This window comes from Kryptolebias marmoratus, linkage group LG21, assembly GCF_001649575.2.
Source record: "Kryptolebias marmoratus isolate JLee-2015 linkage group LG21, ASM164957v2, whole genome shotgun sequence".
In the NCBI taxonomy this organism is placed as follows: domain Eukaryota; kingdom Metazoa; phylum Chordata; class Actinopteri; order Cyprinodontiformes; family Rivulidae; genus Kryptolebias; species Kryptolebias marmoratus.
Window position 1 is genome coordinate 9,911,954 of NC_051450.1, and position 18,408 is coordinate 9,930,361.

An 18,408-nucleotide genomic window follows, 5' to 3' on the forward strand; every position below is an offset into this window, starting at 1 on the left:
CTTGTATCACATTTGCATTGTATCTAAAAGTTAAAGCTCATAACCATCCACCCTTGAATAGTCACACCTTTTAAACACAAAACTGAGCTTGCAGTGGATAGTAGTTGTCAAGAGCAGGATTTTGCTAGTTTCCTAGTCTGGACGTGGACAAACTTTGGTGTGAAAATGTGTGAATATTTGGAGTTAGGCTTCATAATATATGATGTGCTCTGAAGAAACATTCAGTACAAAACAGTGATTTTTGAAATATCATTTTGCAGGATAAGAAAATGCAAAATAATAACTCACCCAACTAAAAAAGAAATATTTCCTTTAGGTCTTGTCAGTGTAGTTTTGTAGAAAGCCTAAAAAATGCAGTTGTTTAAAACTTTGACATCCAGCGTAAAGTAATTCATTACAGAGAGTTATGGGAAAGCAAACTATTTAAAGGTCATGATGTTGTTGTCCTTCATTGTGAGGCACAGTAACTGACACACTGGCACTAGTTATAAGTTAACACATTACAATGCTCCCTGCATCACTGTCTAATGGCTCCTTGTGGTGGGGCTGAATGCACGAATAAAGGAAACTTGGCCAAAAAGTAGGCAGCCAGAGAAGCTTTGATGGCAGTGAAAATACTCCTGTATTTATGTCCCAAAACTTTACCGTTTCCAGTTATTTTGTTCTTAGTTGGACATAGCCATGCAATTTTTTGTTTTTCTTTTTTTAGCAACTTATTACTGATTTGTAAAGCAACTTTTTGACCTTTTTTCTTTTTTTTACAAATCTTTCACAATTTATGTATCATAATGTTGTATCATGAGACACATATCATATATAATATTGAATCATATATACTATAGTGTTGTTATGTACCCGAAGAGGAAGATGAGTGTGACGTTCAGAGCATTTATCCCTTTTTAGGTAGGATTCATCAACCAGTCAGCCATGAATGAAACGGGAGTCTTTTAACATGTGGTTACAGTTGTGGGAGGACTTTTTAGATGGCCTTAATGATATTCTAAATGATTAGGGTGTTTTTCTGTTTGTTTTTTAATGTCTAACCTACCTCTACCAAAAAACAAATGTAAGCTTAAGTAAGCAGAAAGTTAAGGACTCAGCATGTTATCATGTCACTGCACGCACAAAAACATTTTAGCATTTCTCGTCTGATCTGTATTATTATTATTTTTTTTGGTTTTGTTTCGGACATGTAGTTTGATTTTTCGAAAAGAAAGGTAAACCTCTGTAGATAATATGGTAGGCAAAACAGTATGATCTAATACTTGCAAAGAAAGAAAGAATTCAAGCTTAACATCTTGCAGTAATGTAAAACTCTCAGTCTCTAGAGGTTTGATTTCCTTCTTGTTATTTTAAGGGCCTAATTTGAAAACACCTGTCTGTAGTTTCAAGGAGAATCTTTACTTTGTTTGACATACTGAGCACATCCACTTTAGAGGGTTTTTGAAGCTGCTTGCCAGCTCTGGATATGGACCAGAGATGCAGTGGTGTTGGCAGAAAGAACTAGGCTTGGATGATAGATGAAGCTGAAGGCAGTGTGCTGAGGAGCTGCTGACGCCTTCGAGACCCCTGTCTCTCCTTGCCCACTTCCTCCTGACTCTCATCACACTTCTCGCCTCCTCGTCTCTGATGCCTAATCTGTCTCCTCAGCAGCCTCACTCTTTAGTTTATGGACCTGCAACCCCTCTCCTCGTCCCTTTGTCCATGACGCATCAGCTTTCATTCTCTTCATGTCTCCTCCGTGCTCTAATTGATGGGCGAACACTAACAAGTTGCCCTCCCTCCATCTCTCCATCGTGTCCCAGTCCCAAACGGCCTCTCTCCCTCACTCTCGTGCTTATCCTCCACCTCCACTCGTCCATTTTACTGCTGTCTTCATTATTCATTTAGTTTCCCTTTGGATCCGGAGAGAGCAAAAAGCATGGCTGAATTCATAAGCAGACTCAACAGCTGGCCCAAGGGTACTTGTGTGACGTGAATTAGCGTTTGGAAGAGTGGGGAGGAGGGAGGAGTAGGAAGCGAGTGACTGACTGACTCACTGACAACAAGAAACAAAAAAAAAAAAGAGAGAGAAAAGGAAAGTGTGGCTGTCAAAAATAAATAAATAAATAAATTCTAACACTGTCATGAAAAGTACTTTCAAAACAGCGTTTGGGCTATAAAAAAACAAGAAAGTGTGAATAGCTAAGCTGAAAAGTGTTGGCTGCAGAAGGTGATTGCAGTTTGAATCCCTAAAGGGGGTGTTGCCAAGGTGAGAAGTAACAGACTTGTATGAAAGAGTACTTATTTTGGGTGGAACAAATGCAGTTTTTGAGTCCTTTTTTTTTTCCTTAATCATTTTGAACCTGACAATGACACATTAAGTAAAATGTTCACTGTAATCAAAGTCTACCGTCTATCTTCCTTCTATCCCTATTGCTAAAACAAGTTTACTGTAGATAATAATCAGCTCTGACATAAATAATCAGTAACCAAGTGTTCCTCTGTTTTGTTGGGGCTCATTATTTTGGCCATAAATTCATATGAAACAGCAATAACAATTAAAATCTTTACAATGTACATCTGCTGTTATTGTTTATTGTGCTTTTATAGATATGGTCAATTAAAAAGCACTGTAAAAGTTTGGCTACTGTAGCAAATTACTTTGGCAGTAACTTGTCTGTTTTATTTATTTATTTATTTTTTTAGAAATTACTCATACAGTATGCACATGCATAATGTTTTTTCAGCAAACTCTCCCAAAATAAGCACAAACACAAGCATCAAAGTACGTCTTATCTACCACCAAACAAAACCACAGAAGAAGCTTTGCAGGGCTAGTGGTGGAATAATTTGGCTCCAGCGGGAAAACACATTTTCACAGTCCCATGTGACTTTTGTCAACATTCAGTGTTTGGTAAGATTTACTCACCAAAGTGACTTGAATAGTGTATCCAACCTGCAGAGTCAGATGGTTTGTTCCAAAAACAGAAAAATAAAAACACTGTCTTGGAGCTCCATTGAGATACTGCAAAGTACGACTCGCCTGCACCTAGTCTTATGATTCTTCTTGTCCCAAACCTTTTTTTTTTTTTTTTTATTATTTGTCACAAAAAACCCCCCCAAAAAACCTTAATCCGGAAAGCTCAAAAACACAGAATGACTATTTACCGGTTTACCCTAAATTTAATAATCACATATATTTCGTTTTAGATCAAAGTTGTCTTTTATTGAAATGCACAGAGCTTATGCAATTCCAGATGCCAACTGAAAAAACTTCCGATACAGTCTGTAAATATATCCATTTTGATAAATCCCTGAAAGTAATGTTATGTAAGACCTCATGCTCTTATTATGTGTTAAGGATGACTCTCAGCTACTACCTCGTCAAGTCTTAGCTCAATGTCTGTAAAATAGACAGAGTTATTGCCATTTATGTTTGCTAAGCCCAATTAGCAGTGGATTGACTCAAACGTTAATCAGGTGTACATTTGCATTCAGTGGTGCATTTTAGGTTTAATTAAGATCTGTTTAGTGACAAATGACAAATGGGGTGGACTCCAACAGTTAATACCAAAGTTTTAAGCAAAGACATTGTGCAGTGAGTAAGGTTTAGAATATGTGTCCAGCTCAGCTGCTATGAAACAAAATTTTAGGTTAATATTTGTGAAACTGACTGAATTATAGTCATTATCGGTTTTGTGAGGTCAGTTGGATTTGGTAGACATCCAAATGGTAATCAGTTGTAGATGTACATCCAGTGGTTACTTTCTGAAAGTTTCATTAAAATCCATCTAGTGGTTTATTAGATGTTTTGCTAACAATCAGACAGTTGACTCCAGTAGCTCATAGCAAAGTTTTAAACAAAGATTTTATGCCATCCATTGTTGCTCAGAGTACGTGTTATAAACGACTCTCCCCTAGTACCCCACCAAATTTTAACTCAATATTCATAAAATTGACAGAATTATCTCAATAGTTGTTGCATTTTATTAGCTGTGGCGACCACCTTGGATTGTCATCTTTTCAAAAAGTAATCAGTTGTTGATGCACCTCTAACGATTACGTTCACTAGTTTCAATAAAATATGTCCAGTAGTTTATGGAATATTTTGCTAACAGACAGACACATGATTTTTCAGAGAAACAAGCATAAGATATGTTATTTTTTTATACATGTGAGCTGCATCCCTATATTGTATATTCACAAATCTTTAGGATAGAGTCAAGCCCACTGATGTACTATAACCTCACTCTAGGACTCTCAAAGCTAATAATGTTTGCAAAAAAAATGTTCTCCCAAATAAAAAGATACATATTTTCGATTTTTTTTTTTTTTTTTTTTGTGGGCAAAGCCAGACAAGCAAATTAAACTTCTGTATCTTCAGACTTTTGCTGCTTAGATGTTGACCTCCCTCCCCCAGCTTTTTCTGAACTCACTCGAGTAATTGGTAGCCACGCTTTGCTGATGGCACTGTTCAGATTCTGGATGATAAAAGTAATACTGAACTCTTAGTGACTCAGAAATCTCAACCAAGGAAAAAAAATAAATAAATAAAAGAACAACAACAAAAAAAAAAACTCTGCGTGTTTTAAGGAAACGTTTTATTCCTGGTATGTGTGGCTATTTTTAAAGCTTTTGAAATCGAAAGCCAGATTTCCATCTTCATTAAGCATCAGAAACGCAGCAGCCGCATGCTAATACAGGTGTGAGCTATGGGGAGGGTGGGCACAGGCTACCCCCACGGTTCAGAAAATAGCTGTCTTTGCTTATTATTTTGATCCCCAGACGCAGTCATTATTTTCTATTTGGACTTGAAGTTACTGAAGCACAAACATCCTTTCACTTAAAAATAATAAAGTGGACTTCTCGTCCTTCCTCGAGGAATTGGGACAAGATCCACTCTGATGTTCTGAGGTTTTACTTGCAAAGGGAGGCTTGCTGTAAATACTTAAATAATCACTACTATATATATATATATATATATATATATATATATATATATATATATATATATATATATATATATATATATATATATATATATAACTGGAAAAGGCCTGGAAGGTAAAGACCACAGTGGTGCCTGTGGTCATCGGGGCCCTAGGGGCAGTCACCCCCAAACTGGAGCAGTGGCTACAACAGATCCCAGGAACAACATCAGACATCTCAGTCCAGAAATGTGCAGTTCTAGGCACAGCCAAGATACTGCGCAGAACCCTCTAGCTCCCAGGCCTCTGGTAGAGGACCCGAGCTCAGAGGATGAAACAAAGACCACCTGCGGAGGGTGAGAAGCGAATTATATATATATATATATATATAGTATCACACGTCACCTTTTCATGGTAGACGAAAAGGGGCATTATCAAATGAGATTGTTGAGAATAATCTCATACAATACTGTGAGATGTTGTGAGTTGTGTTACTACTCAGAGTGTCTGTTCTGAACGACTTTCAGCTACCACCACACCAAATTGTAGCTCAATATTTGCAAAACTAGCGATTTTGTCTTGGCCCATGTTGATAAGCTGTGGTGGCCATCTTGGATTGGGATACCTCCAGATATACATCCAATGACTAATTTCTGAAAATTTAAGTTGAATCTGTCCAGTAGTTCATGAGATATTTTGCTGACAGTTCATGCCAAAGTTTTATCCAAAAATTTGGCACAATGTACTGCTTATGTTGTGCTTATGGTATATGCTGGAAATAGTGGACAGCCACTATCGCAGTAAATTTTAGCTCAGACCATTTCAAATCACTTGAGTTATTGCCATTTTTATGTTTTCTAAGTTCAGTCTGCTATGGCAGCCATCTTGAATTGGATTGACTCCAAAAGTTAATCAGTTGTAGATGTCCACCCAATGATTATTTTCTGTCTGTTTCATTAAAATCTGCTCAGTGGTTTATGAGATATTTTGCTAACAGACAGTCACAGTTGACTCCAGATAGTTATTGGCAACATTTTCAATCCGGATCAGGCTGTACTTTGCAGTATTCGGAATGCCAGTTATTCTACTCGTCTTTACTAGAATAATTTACTGAAGGACGGTGAATTCTAAGATCGTGATCACTGAAGAAAAAAAAAATCAGGAGCAGAGGATGAGGAGGATACAGAAACAGACAAATGTAGGAGCGGAGCAGGATAAAAAAAGAGAGAAAAAAAAAATCGAGAATCGGAGCATGGTGGATTGAAATAAAAACCCACCAATCAGGCGCCTTGTTCGGCCTCGCACGCACTCGCTGGCTCGTTCGTCCGGTCGTTCGCGCGCTCACTCACTCACACACGTGCACGCGCACGCGGGAAGGAGGAGGAGAGCAGAGAGAGTGGGCTCTCTGCAAGCCGCGCAGAGGAGCTTTGCCCCGGTGAGGATGGCAAAGGGTAGAGGGAGGAATCTGAAAGGGACGGAGATGAGGAGGAACAAACTCTAACTCGTGCGTCTTTTTCTTTCTTTTTTTAATTTTTTTTTTCTTTCTTTTTTTTCTCTTCGCTCCCCACGCACCCACCCCAGCCCCTCTCCGCTCATCAGCTGCCATGTGCGTTCGGGAGGAGGGTGCACGCGGACAGGTAAGATAAATAAAAAAAAAAAAAACTAAAGAGAACAAGTTTTGTCCAGCTTGATTGTTAGTAGTTGATGTTTGCATCAGTGCGCGTGGCTGCCAGAGACGGGCGTGTGCCTCTGCAAACAGCCTTTTTTGTGTGTGTGTGTGTGTGTTGAGTTGAACAGAACCAGAACGAGCTGAATAAACACGTCTTGCAGGCGAGGGACTTGTGACTGTTCCCTTTAAAAACAAACAAACAAATTAATTCATTAATTGATGAGCACGAACGGAAGGAGAATAAGTAGAAGAGTGCGCGTCAGTCCTTCTTTTTTTCCCCCACCGGCATCATTTGGCTCTCGCGCCTCTTTTCTCCAGGGATGTTGCAACCCAACGCCTCGTCGGAGTCCTGAATGATGGACAGGCTGCCTGACAACGGCGCCGGACTTTCAGGCTGCCCCGATCTCCCTCCCTCCCCTTTAAATGCGCGTGCCGCACCAGTGTAGCCAGGCTGACATTTACGCGCACTGCAGGAAACAGGAGTCCACTCATTGACTGCAGCCTCTCTCTGGGAAGTCTGTGTTATAGGGCTTCCTCTGCCCGCACCTTCTCTGTCTGTAGCCCTCTGTGGAGGAAGGAGCAAATAAATAAATAAATAATGAGTAAGGGCTCGATTGGAATGACTTATCTGGCCGTCCTGCATGCTGGGGGAATGCTGTGACAGGTGTGAGTGGGAAAGGAAAAAAAAAGAAAAAATGCGAGGGAAGTGTCAGTTCCCCCCCAGCTGCCCTGGTTTAATGTTGCATTGACTGGGTTCTGCCCTGCTCAGGGAATGTGCCATGGCTGCCAATCGTTTCTTATATAAAAGGGGCTCACCTCTCAGATGTGTTTGAAACTGTAAAAAAAAAAAAAAAAAAGGATACCAAAGCATGTTTGGGCTGCAGCTTGTGAAGAAGTGAGCAGTCGGTGATGTTGTTTTCCCTCTGTTTACAAGATGTAGGAACAGTTTGGCAGAGCCAAACGCTGCGCACCAAACTCAAATGTGATCAGGAAAGACAGCGGCGAGGGTGAACTTAGATGTGTTTTCTTTTTCCCTAATTGGGGCCTTGGGACATTTTTAGGTCTCCCTGTTCCAGTTAATTACAGTTGGTCTAACTTAAACATATGGATTGGATGAGGGCAACAACAAATGAGCTTTCTAACTTCATTATCAGTGCATCTGCCAGCTGTTTATCATTGCTGGGTTAACTGCAACATGTGAAAAATTAAGCTAAGCTGAACAAAATTATAACATTCTCACTCAATCTTCTGTCAACACTAATTTGATACTGGATTGATGATGAAACATCTTATTGATCACCAAACGTGCTAACTAGTTTCCACCATTGACATATATTATAAAACCAGACCAAATTCACTCTTTTGTTGCTTGGAGGTGAATCCAGCAGGACCTGGTTTATGGGAGCTGCCATGCTGTATTTTTGGAAGCAGAGTCTGCGCTCTAGGAAAGTGGGACTTGAATCTCGCCTACTCCCCTTCACACTCCCGTGGTGTTACATGAGCTTTCTGTTAAGCATGAAATAGCTAACTATTGCTAGATGTGTTGAAAAAAAAATATATATACATACATGAACATACAGCAGCAAGGTAAGAACTGTGTAAATCAACAAGCGTCAACACCTGAAAAAAAAAAAAAAAGAGCTGAGGTGCATATACTGTATATAAGGGCAAAATCCAGTTTGGCAGAGCAGTACTCTAGACTTGTATTGTGGCCATCCTATAGGAATTGATGTTGTTTTCTTTTTGGTTTCAACTTATGGAATCCCATATGGGGTCCAGCATTATAAAATATGTTGATGATTTCCACTCCCCACCATTGTAAACACAGGAAATATGTTAATACTACAAGCACTGACCTTCTATAGAGTTTGTGCACTGATGTCATCAAGAATGTTTATTCTGCCATGATGGACAGTGAAAGATAGCTGCTTATTGCGTACAGCTACGAGCAACCAGCTATATTATATGTGTTTAATATAGCATTAGTACACATCGGACATGCAGATTTTATTCCCAGACAAAGGTCAAATGTGAGACTGTTACATCACACTATTCCTTGAGTTCCAAGGTTTGGTGCACCGCCCTTGCACTGAACCTCTATTTGCGTTGCAGCCTGTCGTGAAACCCTGTCAAGCCTTTTCAGCAGGCCATCATTACAGAGGCTGGAAAGGACACTCAGTGGTATGTTTGCTGGATAGTCAAGCCCAGACTATGAGATGAGTTTAGCTAGCATGCCAACTTGCATTTCAAGGGCAATCCTTTGACAAATGGATGGCAGAGAGACAAGAGACGCAGGTGCATTTTGCCTGGGAGTCGCCAGGAAGAACAACAGAAGGGAAGGCAGGTAGACTACAACAGAGGCCTAGTTACTACTTTACTTCCTCTAGATAGTCATGTTCTATCATTTGCACCAGGGCAATAGCTGACCCCAGCAGAGCCGATCAAAAGACCTCACTAACCCGTCAGCCGCACTGTTTCTGACACAGTCAATAAATAACCATCACAGCTGCCAAAGATGGTATCAGAGTCATGTTGAAATGAAAACCAGTGGTAAACTTTAAAAGCTCTTTGACCGTGAACACTTTCATGGAAGGTGTTCAAATGAATCAAGGAAGCTGACTTACTTCTGAAGAAGTCCAAGGAGTCGGTGCTTGATTTTTTTGAAATGTACTGGTCAGCTGCCCAATCTAGTCTGGCAAGTGCAACATTTGGGAATAGCAGCATATGCAGAACATATCCCGCCAGCTGCACCGAAAGGATTAGAAGAACACTAAACAGATAATTCTCGACGTCTATTACATTTAAAATGATACAGAGGGAGAAACTGTGATTAATTGAAATAATGGCAAAGATAATAAATTAGAGAAATGGTTTATGATTCATTTTCTGGGTAGTCAATTATTTAATGATTGTTTCAGCCCTGCGGTGAAACTGACTTGCTAAAACACACTCACACACACACACACACACACACACAAATCACCCCAGTGGTAACCAAACAGAATAATGATTTACCCTTCGGAAGTTCAAATTACCAGTTATTTCTTTCATCAATGACTTTGTGTCTATAAAAATGATGAAATACCCTGCTAAAAACTCAGACCATCACCTGCCCAGTAGTAATCCAAGATGGACTGCAGATGTTCTGAGGTGACAAAGTGGTCCCACTGTCACATTTTGTTTCGATATTAGTGTATGTTTGTCTGGCCTCAGAGAGTTATGGCTTGAAGGCGTGTGAGGGTTAATGGTGCCATTATCAATGTCGGTGAAGGAAGCAGTTCAGACCATTGCCTGTTTGTTCTGCACACAAAGGCTGAAATGTTGGTATTAAACACTGTACATGTTACAGATATTGTGATAACCCCCATAAAGACTTAACTGTTTTAATCACTTTAATCTCTGTTTGACACCAGTGACAAGTACCCTGAGGTGTTGTGTCAACTCAAGTGTGAACAAATTGTATCAGCCAATGTATCAGTCACACATTAGGGTTTACTCGAAGCAAGCAACCATCTTAAATGGTGCAAATGGCTCAGCAGGATGGCAGTTTGCAGCATTTGAAAAAATAATAATAAAAAAAGAAAAAAATTGTTTGATTCATTGTAAATATATCATCAGTCAGATTTAGCCACTGTTGTTTTCTGTTATCAACTTAAAAAGTCCACTCTGACCTCCACTAAGTCCTAAAGTGAACATAGAGGAATAAGATATTTTGCCACAGTTTTGAACCTATATAGTCATCATAAACAGACAAAAGTTGTCCAAAGTCCTCTGTTGTTTTCTCAAGCTCTAGAAACCTTTATCATCTCAGAAATACCTTACTTGCTTTCTAAATTAAATTATTCCAAATTTTACTGGGAGAAAAAAAAAAATTAAAGTGAAGGCTTAGCAATCCCTGAAAGTGTCCATATTGCCTGCCATTTTTTATGGTAGAGATTCAGACTAACACTGTTTTATGTTGAGAAATGATGAGATTGTAGCCGTTTTGTCACAAACTTTTCAAAAAAGATTTGCATGTGACACTTAAGCTACTACCACTAACACACTTTTGCTCAATATTTGTAAAACTGACTACGTTATATATATGTTTTGTGTTGGCTAATTTTGATTAGCTCTGGCAGCCATCTTGAAATAGGTAGAGTCCATAAGTGAATCACTTGTAGATGTACATCCAGAGATTACTTTCTGAAAGTTTCATTAAAATTTGTCCAGTTGTTCATGAGACACTTTGCTAAGAGACAAATTGGATTGACTCTAACAGTAAATGCTTCAGTTTTAAGAAAGTATCTCACACATTAAGTAGCACTTGTGGTAAGTGTTGTTAATAGCTCTCAGCTACAACCACACCGAAGTTTAGCCCAATATATGTCAAATTGGCTAAATTATAGCCATTTTTGTCTTCTCGAAAGTCAATTGGATATGGTGACCATGTTGGATTTCATTGGCTTTAAAAGTAAGTTAGTTGTAAAGTTAGTTGTAGAGGTACATTCAGGGAGTTTTTCCTAAAGACTTGATTAATTTCCCCCAAGTGATTCATGAGACATTTTGTCAAAAGACAGACACACAGACATGGGCAAAAAACACTATCTCTCACCTTCGCCTTCCGACAGCAGGCAATTAAAAAAAGAGATCCTCTGCTGCAAACCTCAAATAAGCCTTTTCTTTACAGTGCGCCAAAACAACCTTAAAGCAAACAAGGTGCAGCTAGGATTCATGGCCCATGCTGAAATAGCTCACCCCAGGTGGCTACAGCAAGGCCAATACAGCTTCAGTCATATCACTCTGACTAGACAGGAGTGAGAATAGTGGATTACTGTAACAACAGCACAGTCAAAGGGCTTTTTAAAAGATGAATCACTATTCCCCTCCAAACATGAGCAATCTCTTTCCATCTAGCAAACAAAAAGCGGTCATTGACTGGCTCTGTCTGGCTGTCGGAGCATCCAGTACAAGGGATTTCATTCCTGCGAGAATCACAGCTTTGAAAAGGCAAGTGTTGATCAGTGATGCCATCTTTCTTTAAATCAAGAACATGGCAAGGTGAAATAATCCCCTGCTCCCGATGCAGCCCTGTGATGTTATTGTGTGGCTTACCGTCATAAATGATGCATGGAATTTTGGTGTTAGATTTCCTAGACATGCTACCGTGATGGGAATGTCTGCTGTGCTCATACTTAAAAGAAAAAAAAAAAAAAAAGAGGGATCAGATTGAACATCAAACATCCACAAAACAGTGCATTTTAGGATTTTGGCAGGAGCTGCAGTCATTCATGTGGAATTAGTTAGAGGAAATAATCTTCTAGCATGAGAAGAGCTGACAGGAGAAAACGGGGCACCACCTAGTGAAAGTTATATTATCTTTCAGCATGCATAGTCATGATTTTCACATTGTTGTCACTGAAAGAGATTAATCAGTAGTGCTATTTCATTTAATAAACCGTTGTTTCTGCTTTATCACTGCTTTTCTAATTTGCTGCTCGGGAACAGCTGCCAGTGTGACTCTGATTGGACTTCGTTCACTACTTCCTTTCTGAAAAATTATTTGGAAATAAGAAAGAGCAATCTAAAATAGCATCAGCTGCCATTCTTTTTTTTATTAACTGGAGATGCACAGTTTTGTAGGCCAGGTTTGATTTCTGATTTTTTGAGAAATACCAATGCTGATTTATTTTACGTATTCCACTGCCTCGCTTAAAATATAATAGACAGTAAACTTCTTTTTGTCTTTTTTACTTTTGAGTTGAAGGTTTCATGGTATGTGCACGATAACACATAAAACAACACTGAAAATAGGACCAAGAATTTGCTTTCTATCTTTGAATATATATATATATATATATATATATATATATATATATAACAAACAGAAAAGCAAAAACTGCTTTAGGTAATTGGAAAGAGGTATTTTACAAATAAAATTGATCTAAGAAAGTAAAATATGTATTCACTGTATAATACAGATCATAAGTTTTTACCTTTATTTTCATCTGTTTTTTTTATTACTCAAAACATTAATGTAGTAAGTATCATAAAATGTACAATTGGACAAATTAGTCAACTGTTTAAAGGGCAGTTGCCATAAAAAATAAATAATTGCATAATGATAATAATAATAATAATAATAATAATAATGCCTGTATTGAGCAGCTGATTTCCATAGAAATCAGCTGCTAGCAGGGAGTAGCATTTTGCTTTGATGTGTCACTGTATTGGAACATTTTTTTTTGTTGTTGTTGTTGTTTACCAATCAAAATCATCTGTTTCTGATTGGGTGTTGGTCAATTTGAACTTCCGTGATATATTACCCCCAAACGTGTTGCCATTTTAAATGCAGTGTTTCTCGTTTTTTTCCAATAGGGTATGAGAGCATTTTGCACCCTTACTCTTTCTCAGATATTGTGTGTAAAATATGCATACCAGGCACAGATTGTCAGTAGTGCAGGTGTATGGTAGTGGATGCTGCTTGTATGAAATGTGGGAAAAGCACAACCTAGTCTGCTTGTGTTTTTAGGCCAGCATGTTGACTTTTATTTTATTTTAGGATATTAATGCCAAATTTGAAAATAAATGCATTTTAAAATTTCTGGAAATTCAGGGCCATTTGAAAAACCTTTAGGGCTACAGGCTCGAATGCACATGCCCAACCAACTCAAGAATAAAAATAAGAATATAATCTATAGAACTGGAATTCCTACCATTACCACTTAAATGCTTTATAGGGTTTTATTCCACTGAAGCTCTTTTAATGCCATTTTGAGTTAAGTGCCCTTGTATGGTTTACCATACGTTTCTCCTTCATGCTTGCTACTGGCATTTGCTGGTTTTCCTTACAAATAGCTCTTGATAGATACGAGAGAACTCTTGATGAGTTCTATATTCTAGTGAACAGTTTATTTCAAGATAGACTTTTTTATCTGTTGGTTAATTTCATCCACATATGAAGTGATTTCAATCATTCTTTTCTTTTAGTATTTCCTGTATGGACGTGTGCATTGTGACCATTGAAAACATATAAGAAAGAAAGCTCACATTTTTTAAAGGAAACAAATAGAAGAAGCTTCTTGGCTGTCAATGTGGATCATTTACTTTTTGAATAAAATCTTTGAGAAAGAAAAAAAAAAATAAAAGCTTTGAACATCAGGCCATAAACAGAAAAAAATAGAGTAGTTTACTGACTTAAATACTGCACAGAAACAATAACCCTTCAAGAGATATGTTTAAAAAGGGAAAGAAGTTGATCAACAAAACCACACTCATATGGCTCTTCGATGTTATTAGAAATATATAGTGTTAAAAAAATCATTTTTTCTTTTCCTGTTGCCATCCAGAATTTCTTTTTTTATTACTTACAGTAGGACTCAAAAGAGTATGCATCATACTGACATTATTGCGCTCTGGGTTTCTTCAGTATAGGTGAGAGTAACATTAGAATGATTCATCTCCTACTCTCTCTGGCAGTGACGGATGACCAACAAAGCATTTCTTTTAAGAGCTCTCAGCTCTATAAAAGGAAGTTTGATCATGAGCAAACATCTACAGTAGGCTGTTGCATTATAGCATTGTGCTTTTAATCTCAAGTACACACACTGAATGATAAACTTGTCCACAGCTGGCTGAAAGACAATCGTGAGTCAACAGTCCTGATTTATCAACACATTTTTTAAAGACAAATTCATATTTTTAACTTTAGATTTCAGTTCTTAAAATGTGTATAAAAAGTCTAAGTCTGAAAATAATTGCTATGAGCATTTTAGCATAAACACTTTGAATTTTTGTAATTAGACTGCTATTTCTGCAAGACGGGAATCTTTATATTCCTTAGCAGTAAAACTGAGCTCACTCAAAACCATAGTTGCCACTTTATAATCCTTTCAAAATAAACTACAATGGCAGAAATAGACACCGGGACATCCTAGTTGTTTTGTCATCACAACACCTGCTGACTGGAAAAGCACTGTTGGAAAACAACTTGGTTACGAGTTACAATTTTCTTTATGCACTGCAAAACACATCACATCATAACAGTGTGGGCAAAAGGAAATTCAGGACTTTGTTCAAGTACTGGTTTGTCCTACATATACAGAAGCTTTTGTGTGTTGCAAGCTAAATCCAGCCCATAAAAGCTGATTTATTTAAATGCAAAATATAAAAACTGAACACTTCTGTTGCTGTTAAAATAAAGTTCCATGCAAAAGTTGGATGCGAAGGAGAACATTCTGTCTGCATGCTATTTTTTTCCAGTCTCTCAGTAGAAGAATGCCTTTGCAGAATATGAAAACAGAGTCATTTGATTGCCAATATGCAGCATGAATTCTTAATGCTCTATTAGAGAGTTTGGATTTCCATCTCACATTTGTGAGTGTTTGCTCAGAGACTTTCCCTTTTTTAAATAGCTCTAAAGGATGAAATGTCATTATGTAATCGCTGTGCGTTTCTGCTTGGGATCCTGGGGGCTGCCTCAGAGTATTTCATTTTGTTCTGTGCTTAAAAGAGTAGGGGGTGATGGGTATGCCTTTTGGTCTCACTCTGGGTGTTTCACCTTCTTTGGGAAAGCCGTGTTTTATTCACCTGGGCGCATCGTGTATTACTCTTACCCCCCATCGGATTTACAATTTAAGCTCCAGGCATTTCATTTACACTTTTGTACTCAGCAAATCGCACAGAATGGAGTGGTAGATATTCAGCGTTATGCTCAAACAGAGCTCAGCAGAATATAGTAAAATTTGACACCTTTTCGAATTAATTTACAATGACAGGACAACAAATTTACAAGAAACATGAAAACATATTCACAGTGTGAAATATGTGCTTTCATGAATTCTCAGATTTTCAGCAGAACAGCTACATTTATAGCCCCACTTCAGTTGAATATGGAGCCTAACTTAAAAGCTGTGTTGTGTCCTGACAAAGCGGAAAGGTGAGTCATGTCAGGTAGTTGTCAGTGTCACAGTGCAAAGAGGAACCCTGATGTGTGGCACCGATATAACATTAGTGTGCTCCACGCCTGCCAGACCAGCTCACCCTTCACGTGCGGCACTCGGATGTTAGAGAGACGTTAATTGGACTACGCCAGGGCTTCATGAGAATGAGAGTGAGGGAGGAGAGGTGTGTGTATGTGTGTGTGTATGAGAGGTGGGGGTGGGATGTGGGGGTTGATGGACATGGCATCCATACTGATTTGCAGATCTGCGGTGGATGAGAGGCAAGCCGCGGGGGGCTGTCTGCTTGAGTTAAGAAGGCCAGCGGAATTCTAATACCACTTGAATACTTGCTGAAAAAAATAGTTTAATGGACATTCAATGGTTGGTCTAAATGTATAGAAATTTAGATTCTATGGCGACACACCAGCTAGAAGGATTTATCTGTAGAGTTGAACTTTTGTTATAGAACTACTGTAAAAAAAAAAAAAAAAAAAGAAAATTAGCTTTCAGACCATGGGGCTTTATTATAATGATGCATAGAAACTTTAACAAAGTTAATAACCTACCATTCCTAGAAGGAACGCATATATATATATATATATATATATATATATATATATATATATATATATATATATATATATCCTATCACCTTTCATGCCAGAGTTTTAGACTAAGCATATCTTAAATTGAGAAATTATGGAGGTGTAGCTGTTTTGGTCAAACCTTACAATTCTGAGTCAACATTATGGGATGCCACAGAGTATGTGTTTTGAAAGACTCTTAGCTACTACTAAACCAAAAAAACTCATTTTAGCTCAACAAAAAGTAAAAAAAAAAAGGTGTGCTTTGGTCATTTAGCTGTGGTGGCCAGTTTGATTTTGGGTAACTCCAAAAGTGAATGAGCTATAGCCGTACACATGGTCCATGTAATATTTTGCTAACAAACAGACAGAGTTGACTCTAAGAGTTAATGGCAAAATGTTTAAAACAGATTCCACATGATTAGTTACCCCTGAGTACAGGTGGTGGATAAACCTCAGCTACCAACAAACCAACAAAGCAGTGGTGACCATCTTGAATTGAACTGAGTCCAGAAATTATTCAGTTGTAAGTGTCCATTCAATGACTATCTTTTTTCAAAGGTTTTATTACAACCAAACAACTAGTTGTTCTTGAGATACTGTATATTGCTAACATGACAAATAAGACACACCAACACAGGAACATTATCGCTTTCAATGGCAGGTGATGATAAATAAAGTCTCAGTTAAGCAGTGAATCAGCACAGACTGGAGTCCATTACAATCATTGCTGTTTGTGCACCATAAAGTCATGCAGCGTTTAATTAGATTGCCTTGGAATAGTTTCCAGAATTGTGACTGTACCATTCACTTTGCAACATCTGCCCACTTCCTTACCCCAAAGGGCTTTACTGTATGTGAGCAGTTGCCAAACTGTCAGATCATGCTCCAAAGTGTCAAATTGCTCTCCATGTATGAGAATGAATCTCAGAAAGCAATTAGAAGGAAACAAGTCGACAAGCTTTCACTGGGAGTCTGATTTTGAAGTTCCTATGAAATCATTTTGAACTGGTTTCATATTCTGTGGTTTTTCTCTTCCCTAAGATACAACATGGGGCACTCAAATGGAAGATATAATTGATATAACCAAGTATGCACAAGTGTATCCCATTATGTCATCCAACAATCACAAAAAAATATATTTTGTAGTTATTCCTTAATATATTTTCGAGCTTCGGATTCTCTGGAAATATATAAATTAAAAGAAAATCGCTGATCTCTCATGCTGCACTTGGGGACATATACAATTTGCAATAAAAATATCTACATGAACTTACAGTTTCAGAAGAAGTATTTAGATTTATGACACTTACATCTTCACACATTTTATTCAAATTTTTTTGCTGACCAAATAATAATTGCCTGCTGCCACGAAAGGTGAGAGATCATGTAATCACCTGTCTGTGGGTGTGTGCACGCATGTGTCAGGTAGCAACATATCTTATAAACCACTGAATGGAAATTAACAAAACTGTCAGAGTGTAATTTTTGAATGGTGATCTACAGCTGTATAACCTCTGGAGCTAACCCAATTCAAGATGGGTTTGGCAGCTAATCAATCTTAGCCAACACAAAAAATAGCTATAACTCAGTCAGTTTTATAAATACTGAGCTAAATTTTGGTGTGGTATTAGCTGAGAGTCAACTTCATCTCATACTTCAAGTGCCAATAGAACACATAAGATATTTTGTCATGCAAGCTAGCAGGGGATATCAGTTCCTTTAAGGAATGCTAATTTATAATTAAACATGTTAATATGAAACACTGACACAAGCCTTCTTAAATATGTCATCTTCAGACTTATCTGTGACCACATGTAATTGGGTTTCAAGAAGGCATTGTTTTATTTATATGACTATGAGACAGACTTTCCATATAAATGGCTATTTAGTGCAGTTCTTTCTGTAATTAACATTATTAACACAGCACAAAATAAATAAATAAAAAAACATTCTGTAAGTCATGACAAACTTTGTTATACCAGCTGATTTGCATGTAGCAACTATGAACAAGTGCAAGACGAATTGTAATTTGATTCTTGTGGTGGTGGGGTTTCAAACTACTGCTGTATTTTTAGCTTTTAACAGATTTGAAAATAAAGAGACATGAGAAAACACAAGTTCACCCCAGCTGACACAACCTGCTGTTATTTTCCTTACACTTCACAGGGACTACAGTTCTTCCTTTGTCCCTGTTGTCTGCACCACCAGCATGTTCTTTATTTGGACTATAAGGCATATTTGTCTGTTGCTGCTCCTAACACTCCCTCCTCCCTTACAATTCTCTGTGGGCCATTGAAAAGCAGTGCGGCAAGCATCTGTGA

The 18,408-nt window shown here is 38.0% G+C and overlaps 1 protein-coding gene across 2 annotated transcripts in view; it reads left to right on the top strand.

The window, feature by feature from the left end:
* LOC108234726 (cadherin-18) overlaps positions 1-18,408 on the top strand; it is a 130,554-nt gene that overhangs the window by 16,376 nt on the left and 95,770 nt on the right. Inside the window, exon 1 of one of the 2 annotated variants that reach the window (XM_017414126.3) lies at positions 6,292-6,547. The exons of the other annotated variant lie outside the window; for it this stretch is intronic. The gene's annotated coding sequence lies outside the window, so the exon portion shown is untranslated. Of the gene's footprint in view, positions 1-6,291; positions 6,548-18,408 lie in introns of those variants that run through there. 2 annotated transcript variants of the gene reach the window in all.